The sequence below is a fragment of the Sapajus apella genome, unplaced genomic scaffold, assembly GCF_009761245.1.
Source record: "Sapajus apella isolate SASKATOON/1434 unplaced genomic scaffold, GSC_monkey_1.0 scaffold26, whole genome shotgun sequence".
Taxonomy (NCBI): domain Eukaryota; kingdom Metazoa; phylum Chordata; class Mammalia; order Primates; family Cebidae; genus Sapajus; species Sapajus apella.
In genome coordinates, this window is record NW_022436966.1 from 22,737,996 (window position 1) to 22,747,687 (window position 9,692).

At 36.3% G+C, this 9,692-nt stretch overlaps 1 protein-coding gene across 31 annotated transcripts in view; it reads left to right on the plus strand.

Moving 5' to 3' along the window:
• The window catches only part of NRXN1 (neurexin 1), a 1,131,792-nt gene that overhangs the window by 619,033 nt on the left and 503,067 nt on the right, over positions 1–9,692 (plus strand). The window lies entirely within an intron of this gene.

Genomic DNA, 9,692 nt, shown 5'->3' on the forward strand with positions numbered 1-9,692 from the left:
GCCTTTATTTATGGAATTAGTTTGAAAATTTTCAAAGGAGAGTCAAAGATTTTTGTAACTTAACTATAATAAAAATACAATTTAAATGACAAAGAGCTTAAAATATAAAAGGTGATTTTTAACTTAAATATAAAAATATGATAAAGTACTTATGCCTTTAAATATGTTAATAGATGTATTTAGAGTAGATTAATGGATTTGCCATATATATTTTAATATTTTTATTACTGTAGCATCGAAAGCATTCAAAAATACATGTATTTTTGCCTATGTTTGAGAATGATTTCTCTGCCACAGTATAAACATTGATAATGGTATAAAAATATTTTTGATTTCCCTTGACCCTGGATGAATTTGTTCAGTTACCAAGGGAGTTTACCTATATGAAAATATACATGCTTTAAAATTTGCTTTTAATGAAAATTTTAAAATCAGTGATCAGAATTATTGAATGATGACTGAGCTAATGAAAATGTATTGGGCTTTCTGAAAAGACACTAATCTGAGTATCACCCCTTTACTAATTACCTACCAAATGCAAAGCGCAGCTCCCTTTTGTCAGTTCCTGTCACTCCAAGGAATTATTTGGAGATTTTACAGTTGATAGACATGTAATACGCATTTATGATTTTCAGCTTCTGAGCCGTGTGTTGGGGGAGGTGGCAAGGAGGGTATGCCATGTATTGAGGAATGAATCTGAACCACATCTATACTTGGTGAAATTTGTTGGGCAAGTTGCTCATTAATTCTTGGTGAAACTTTTTGAGCCCATTCAGGACTCAGTGAAGATTCTGCTTGCTTTAGAGTTATAAGAAGAGCCATGTGCTTAGTGGTCCAAGAAAAAAACCCTTCCCCTCCCCACATTCCATCAGTCATTTGTCTCATCTCCTAAACAACTCTTTAGTACCACAGGAAATAAAATCCTTTTGATTTTATTTTTACTCCAGCTTCTACCCTGGCTCAGGTCATCATCATGGTGACCTCACAGTTAGACCTGTGGAAGAAATAGTAATCTTTCTAAAATGCACATTTTGTCATTTTATTTTTCAGCTTAAAACTTCTCAATACTCTGTTCCTGCACATTGCCTTCAGGATGGTCCTTCTTTTTTTTTTTTTCTGAGTACAGTGTAAAAGAACTTTATTTTTTTATTATGTTATAAATATATATTATTACACTTTAGGTTCTGGGGTACATGTGCAGATCATGCAGGATTGTTGTACAGGTACATACATGGCAATGTGGTTTGCTGCCTCCATCCCCCCGTCACCTACATCTGGTATTTCTCCCCATGTTATCCCTCCCTAACCTCCCTACTCGCCACTGTGCCTCCCCTCTTCCCCCACAACAGACCCCAATGTATGATGCTCCCCTCCCTGTGTCCATGTGTTCTCTCTGTTCAACACCTGTCTATGATTGAGAACATGTGGTATTTGATTTTCTGTTCTTGTGTCAGTTTGCTGAGAATGATGGTTTCCAGATTCATCCATGTCCCTACAAAGGACATGACCTCATCGTTTTTTGTGGCTGCATAGTATTTCATGGTGTATATATGCCACATTTTCCTTGTCGGGCCTATCATCGATGGGCATTTGGGTTGGTAACAGGCCTTTGCTATTGTAAACAGTGCCACAGTGAACATACATGTGCATGTGTCTTTATAATAGAACGATTTATAATCCTTTGGATATATACCCAGTAATGGGATTGCTGGGTCAAATGGAATTTCTATTTCTAGGTCCTTGAGGAGTCGCCACACTGTCTTCCATGATGGTTGAACTAATTTACACTCCCACTGACAGTGTAAAAGTGTTCCTATTTCTCCACATCCTCTCCAGCATCTGTTGTCTCCAGATTTTTTAATGATCACCATTCTAACTGGCATGAGATGGTATCTCAATGTGGTTTTGAATTGCATTCCTCTAATGACCAGTGATGATGAACGTTTTTTCATATGTTTGTTGGCATCATATATGTGTTCCTTTGAAAAGTGTCTGTTCATGTCCTTCACCCACTTTTGAATGTGTTTGCTTGGCTTTTTTCTTGCAAATCTGTTTTAGTTCTTTGTAGATTCTGGATATTAGCCCTTTGTCAGATGGGTAGATTGCAAAAATTTTTTCCCATTCTGTTGGTTGCTGGTTCACTCTAATGACTGTTTCTTTTGCTGTACAGAAGCTTTGGAGTTTAATTAGATCCCATTTGTCTATTTTGGCTTTTGTTGCCGATGCTTTTGGTGTTTTAGTCATGAAGTCCTTGCCTATGCCTATGTCGGGCCTGGTTAGTACTTGGATGGGAGGATGGTGCTTCTTAACCCACATGTGATAATTTAGCCTTTTTATCTCTGCAGCTCCATCTATGCCTTATTTCTTCTCTACATTTCACATTCCTCTTTACGCTCCTGCACTTTTCAGTTTCTTGGGTGTGTGTTCTTTGGACTTTGCCCATGTTGCTTTTTCAATACATTTCTTCTTTGTTTCTGTAATCTTTACTCATTTTTCCAGGGCTCAGTTCAAATGGTTGCTGCCTCAAGAAAGCTTTGCCTTCTCCCTCCCCACCAAATAAGTTTTGTGCCCTTCCTATGTGGTTTGACAGGGTTTTCACACTTATTTAGAATTGTGATAGCTAGGTTATTCATAAAGCCGTCAGACTCTACGTGAGCCTGGAATTTGTCTTCTGGACCAAGCACAATGCAAATCCCTACTACCAAGCAGAATGCCAGAGATATGACAGAATACCTAGGACCAAGCACAATACCAGGGTTTTAACACTGTCAAAAATAATGGATGGCTTCCATCTCTTCAGAGAAATTTTACAGTCTTTTTGCATTGATAGTGAAGCAGAACTTTTAGGAAAACAAAAGATGCAGTGAGAAGGCAAAACGTTACTCTGCTGCCTCTCGTATTCTGTACCCAATAAAATATTACATAACACTCACATATTTCCACATCTAGTTCAACTTCCTCTTTATAACACTTTTGTTTGAAATGTGTATCCAGATCAAGAGCACACAGTCTTCCTTTTCTCCATCTTATGGAGTATGGGTTGAGGAGGCAGGTGGATACAGATAGAATTGTCTACAACTAGACATCTGCTTGTAAGGAAAAATGGTTTAGGCCCTTTTATGAAACATGACTGGAGGCAGAAATGAAATTTAGCCTTTCTCTCTTTCCTCATTTAAGATGGGTTTAACAGGTAGGTCCCTTCTTCATTTAAGATGTAACTATAAAAAGCAAACCATTACTGTTTTTTGATTAAGATTTCAAAATGAATCTGTGTAAGCATTGCAGTTTCATTTACCTCACTAATGCCAAATATAACTTTCTGAAAAAGGTATACACATATCGGAAACAATAGTTTATATGGTTTGGCTGTGTGCCCACTCAAATCTCATCTTTTAATTGTAGTTCCCATCATCCCCATGTATTGTGGAACGGACCTAGTGAGAGGTAATTGTGTAATGGGGGTGGTAACCCCCATACTGCCGTTCTCATGACAGTGTGTGAGTCCTCATGAGATCTGATGGTTTTATAAGGGGCTTTTTCCTCTTTGCTTGACACTTCTCCTTCCTGCCATCATGTGAAGAAGGATGTGTTTGGTTCCCCTTCTGCCTGATTATAATTTTTCCAAGGCCTTCTCATCCAGCCATGCAGACTTGTGAGTCAATTAAATCTCTTTCTTTATAAATTATCCAGTCTTTGGCCACTCTTTATAGCAGCATGAGAAAGAACTTATGCAATAGTGAAAATGTATAATGTATTATTTTCATATTTCTCCTAAAATAGAAGGAAAATAGAAGTTATTAACTCTATGGGGAGTGAAATAAGGCATCAGATCTGAAAAGGGATATTTGGGGAGGTCACCTGGGACCGAGAGAGGGAACACAAAACTTAAAGTAGGTACAGAGGCCAGCAGTCACATTAGTATTTCTGAGCCTTCTTTGCACATTTTGTTCTCCTAGTCTTTTACTTCTCTGCACTCCTCTTGTCTGCTTTCTTGGTATATTTTATTTACTTAGTGAAACCTTTCTTATCCTATTAATATTTACAATCACTTCCACCACTTCCAGTTTCCTTTCTTCACTGCTCTGTTTCCCCCCATAGTACAGAATACAATTGATCTTATCATATAGCTTAGTTATTCTGTTTATTGCCCATCTCCCTACATTGGAGTATAAGCTCTTTGAAGGAAGGAATTGTTGACTGTAGCACTCACCATGATATTCCCAGTGGCTAGGATAGTGCTACCATATAGGAGGTACTAAACAGATTCTTGTTGAATGAACAAATAAATAGTACTCATTCTAAGTTTTTTAAATATATACATATTGTTGAATAACTACTAACAATTGGCCATAAAAATAGGAATACAGAATTTGGAAGTGATTCACAGTGATGATACTAACAAGTCTCTACAGAGTTTGTCTATTTTTTTCTGTTTTTTTTTTATGTAATTTAGTATATCACATTTTGAGAGACTATGTCACAAGATCTTCTTGAATTAATGCAAAAACGTGGAATATTATAAATAATAAGGTATTGGTCCTAGACTAAACATTTTTGTTGTGTAGTTATTTATGGCTAGAGAGACTTGTGTGTTTTTGTATAATAGCTGATTTTATGTTAAAACAAATGTAAATGGCAGTTAAGACATCTCTATAGCTAATATTTCACATGCCTCCAGTGAGACCATAGCTTAACATGCTGAGGATCTGAAGAGTAAATTCAAATCATTATCCATGCTTCATCAGAACATTTGCAGAATCTCTGCAGTGCATGCTAGAAATGTTGGAGCAAATGATATCTTTATCACAGCTTCTGATCATCACGTTATGAGACAGCATATTTCCACCAATCCATAGTGCACTTTGTCAATCAAGTGAAGAGAAAATACAATGATTAAATTATATTTGAGCCATGAAACACTGCACCTTACACTGCAACCTCTGCTGTCTGGTTCCTAAAGTTAATAGAAAGTGAGTTCTATGAAAGGGAAAGTGGATTAATCTGTGGAGTTAAAAATAACTTCAACTGTAACTTAATGTGTTAATATTGACCACCTTGTTACTTTGATTTTATACAGAGATCTTCAGTTACTAATGATTATCTTCTTTTTCAAATTTTAAAAACACTAAAACTCATTGCCTGCTTCCTGCATCTATGAAGTCCTTGCTATATGTCACTCCTTTTTTGGAGTTTTTGTCACTGTCTTTACTCCTTTATGAAGAACTATGTTTAATGTGCCTGCTCTATATCATAGTTATGAAGTGATGTGGGGGTAATGGAAAGATGAAGGGTATCTATTGAAAGAGCTTTAGTAAAACTTTTTTATTGTAAATTATTTCTGGTATATATATGGTTTGTTTCTGAATCTAATAGGTTTCATACGAAATTTTCTTAAGTTCAACATAGACTCCCTTCACAACTTTTTACATTTTATGATATGTTCAGTATTACAAACACTTATATGACATAATTGATGCATTTTAAAAATAATATAGAAATTCAAAAAGTACTTTTAAAGGTTATACAACCTCAAAACACTCTCCTTTTGAAATGGCAATAGTATACATTGAATTTTTCTTTTAAGCGTAACATTTAATAATTTTCTGAGGGATTTACTACACTTTAGGATTATAATTTTTGGTATAAATTAAGAAGGATATTAGTGTATAAAACCTTAAGATTTTTGCTCAAGGAAAGATAGACATTACTCAAAGATTTTTATGTATTTTATACCTTGTTTGCTTTTTTATTAAAAAAAAAAGTAGCCTTCAGAAGATATTCCCAAAGAGAAGAAAAGGTGTTTTTTCACAAACACTTTATGGGTACATAGTCGGCGTAAATATTTATAGGTTCTATTTATTTATGGGGTATATTTCAAAAAATATTCCCAAAAAGAAAAAAAGGTATGTTTTTACAAATTTTTTGTTGGTACATAGTAGGTATATATTTATGGGGTATTTATGATATACATAGTAGGTGTGTGTATTTATGGGGTACAGATATGCAATGTGAAATAACCATATCACAAAGAATGCGGTATCCATCCCCTCTAGCATTTATCCTTTGAGCTACAAACAATACAGCTTCACTCTAAGTTATTTTAAAATGTACAATGAAGTTATTATTGACTATAGTAACCCTGTTGTGCTATCAAAAAATAGTTCTTATTCATTCTTTCTATTTTGGGTACCCATTAACCATCCCTACCTCCCCTGCACACTGTCTCCCTGCCCCCCACCCCACTACACTTCCCAGCCTCTGGCAAACATTCTTCTCATCTCTGTGTCTGTGAGTTCAATTGTTTTGATTTTTAGATCCCACTAATCAGTGACAGCATGTGATGTTTGTCTTTCTGTGCGTGGCTATTTCACTTGACATAATGATGTCCAGTTCCATCTGTGTTTCTGCAAATGACTGAATCTCTCTCTCTTTTTTTTTTTTTGAGATGGAGTCTCACTCTGTCACCAGGCTGGAGTGCAGTGGTACAGTCTCAGCTCACAGCAACCTCTGCCCTTTGGGTTCAAGCAATTCTCCTGCCTCAGCCTCCTGAATAACTGGGACCACAGGCGTGTGCCACCATGCCCAGCTAATTTTTATATTTTTAGTAGAGACAGGATTTCACCATATTGGCCAGGATGGTCTTGATCTCTTGATGTCGTGATCCACCCGCCTCAGCCTCCCAAAGTGCTGGGATTACAGGCATGAGCCACCGTGCCCAATGCTTGTTTTTTTAATGGCTGAATAGTACTCCATTATGTACCTGTGATACATTTTCCTTATGCATTCATCTGTTAATGAAAACTTAGGTTGCTCCCGAATCTTAGCTATTGTAAACAGTGCTGCGACTAACAGGAGTGCAGATGTCTCTTTGACATACTGATTTCCTTTCTTTTGGGTATGTACCCAGTAGTAGGATTCCTGGATCTTATGGTAGCTCAATCTTTACTTTTTTGAGGAAGCTCCAAACTGTTCTCTATAATGGTTGTACTATATTCTTGTTGTTATTCACTTCTTATATGTGTAGTTTGCAGACATTAGAAACCTCAGAATCTCCCATTCTGAGGGTTGTCTCTTCACTTTGTTGTTTTTTTCTTTGCTGTGCAGAAGCTTTTTAGCATGATATGATTCAATTTTTCCATTTTTGGTTTGGCTGCCTGTGCTTGTGGGGTATTGAACAAGAAAGTTTTGCCCAAAAAAAGGTCCTGGAGATTTTCCCCAGTGTTTTCTTGTAGTAGTTTCATAGTTTGAGACTTTAATCCATTTTGATTTGATTTTTACACATGGAGAAAGATCGGGGTGTAGCTTCATTCTTGTGCATATGGATCTTTTTTCCAAGCACCATTTATTGAAGAGATTGTCTTTTCCTCAGTGTGTTTTTGGCACCTTTGTTGAAAATGAGCTCATTGTAGATATTTGGAAAAAAGGTATGTCTGTTACATATCTGCATACCCTGAGTGTTATTTTAGAAAAATCAGATTATGTTCTTTTATTATTATATAATTGCTTTAATTTTTATAATTATTTCAATAAGATTAATCTTAGCTTAACACAAAAATAAGCAAATGGAAGTGAGGATTTCATGTCACAAATCTAAAATAAATAAAATGAATTTCATAAAGAGTGAAAAAAAGCAAAACATTATTATATTAGCTAACCATAATATAATGAAAGAACTAGATTCTCTTATTTATAAATTTAAAAGCTAATGGCTGTAAAATGAAAGTTCTTGCAGAATCATCATCAGTAGCTGCCCTGGCATATAACCCTTTATTAATACACATACTTATAAATGTGTATTTTAAATTGGAGAGAGAGAATTATGTCTCTTTAAGATTCTTCTTTAAAAAACAAAACATGTGTGTGAATTCACAGATTCCATTAAAGGAAACATGCAAATGGTTGTCTTTTAGTTCAGATATTACTTAACACAGTTCAGGTAGTTAAATCAATATTCTAAATAATTTATTTAAGCCAGGAACTTGCCGCCTTCTCTTTTGATTCAGAGACCAAGAGTGGAATGATAATGCGAGTAAGATCCTCTCTGGTCTCTCTTCAAAGTGGGTGAGGCACATCTCGGCACCTTCATAGGCTGTGTCATCTACACTCCCTATGTCCGTTTGTCAAGATCAATAGGTCTGCCTAGAATGCTTTTCTCATCATTATCTGTGTTTTGTACTTTTTTCTGAAATATTTGTGAGTTAGCATGGGACTGTTAGCAAAGGTCAGCAGTTAAAATTTCACCTTAATTTACTTTCACCCATTCATCCCTTTTACTCAGAACATACTATCGATGGGGCTGGTCTATGGGAGAATGAGTGTGTGACTAGTTTCTTGCTCCAGGAGCTTAGTTGGGAATATACAACATACAAGAGTATATACATATAACAACATGCATTGCACATGTGCAGTTGATATCCTGCACACTTCTGAGAGGCAGATAGGTACAAAAATACCTCATCATAGACGGTAGGATGTGTTAAGTATCGTATGTGTGTTTTAGACAGCAAAAACAATAGGGATTTAGAAGGTGAGGAGAGCATCACAGGTCAGAGAGCAGTGCAGGCTGTAGAGAAGAAGTAAATCCCACCCAGACCTTGAAATTGTATTAAGTGTTGGCAAGAAAGAGACAAATTTAGAGATAACCCGGTTTTTTCTTCATTCTATCCTCGTGGAGGGGACTTAAAAATTGCTTGTTACATCTGCGAATAGGATTGTCGAGGTTCTGCATCCTTGCCTGCCTGTAGGGGAGCAGGAGGCATAGAAAGAAGGGGCGTGTCAGATCAGGCATCCATGGGAAGGACATAGGACCAAAGGGACAATGTGACAGGAGTAAAGGCTTCACATAGGGAATGTCAACATGAGATCAGAGAGACGTTTAAAGCTAGATTTGGGGAAGACTTGAAAATAAAACTGAGAGCTTTGAACTCTGTCCTGTAACTAAATGATTATTTTGAACTCGAGTAATATAATAAAATTAGTTACAAAAGATGTGTCTACTTACAAAGAATTGCTTAATCATATCTATCAGGTTGCGCAAAATTCTAATCGACAGTTTAATCATGTGTTTTTGTAGACACGGCACCTTACATTCTTATACATGTAACTATTGGAGTGAACTTAAAATTTCATCATCTGGGAAACTAAACTTTGGAAAACCTAATGAGTTGGCGGTAACAGGGCTAAACTCAAAAAGTAGATTTTCCAAGTCCAGTGTTCTTTAAAATCCTGCTTTTGAATATTATGTACTCTTTGAAAGGTTTAAACTGGTCCAGGTGATGCTGTTGCAGTGAAAGAGAGGGGACTTAAGTATGTCTCTTTATTGTTGTTTTGAGAATGAGAAACCTAGTTATAACCCAGAGATGCAAATGGTCCCTTTTTCTTTGCCTAAGGCACTGCCTAAAACCACAGCAAGAGAAACACTTTGGGGGAGAGCCAGTCCCAAGACCACTAGAAGCCAAACAGAAGCACTGGATTTTTTTGTTTTCTTTAGATTTAAGATGTCATATGAGTAAAGGAGGTTGAACTGTTTTGGCAAAGAAGCTGATAAAGCCTTCAAACTCAAGGGGTGGGGTGAATGGTATTTGGTGAGTTGCTTGTCTCCTGAGGTGAGCTTCATGAGCTAATAAGTCTTTTCCATCTGTGAAATCAAAAGACAGATTTTACAGCATTTGGCAGAGAGGGTTAAGCATTTG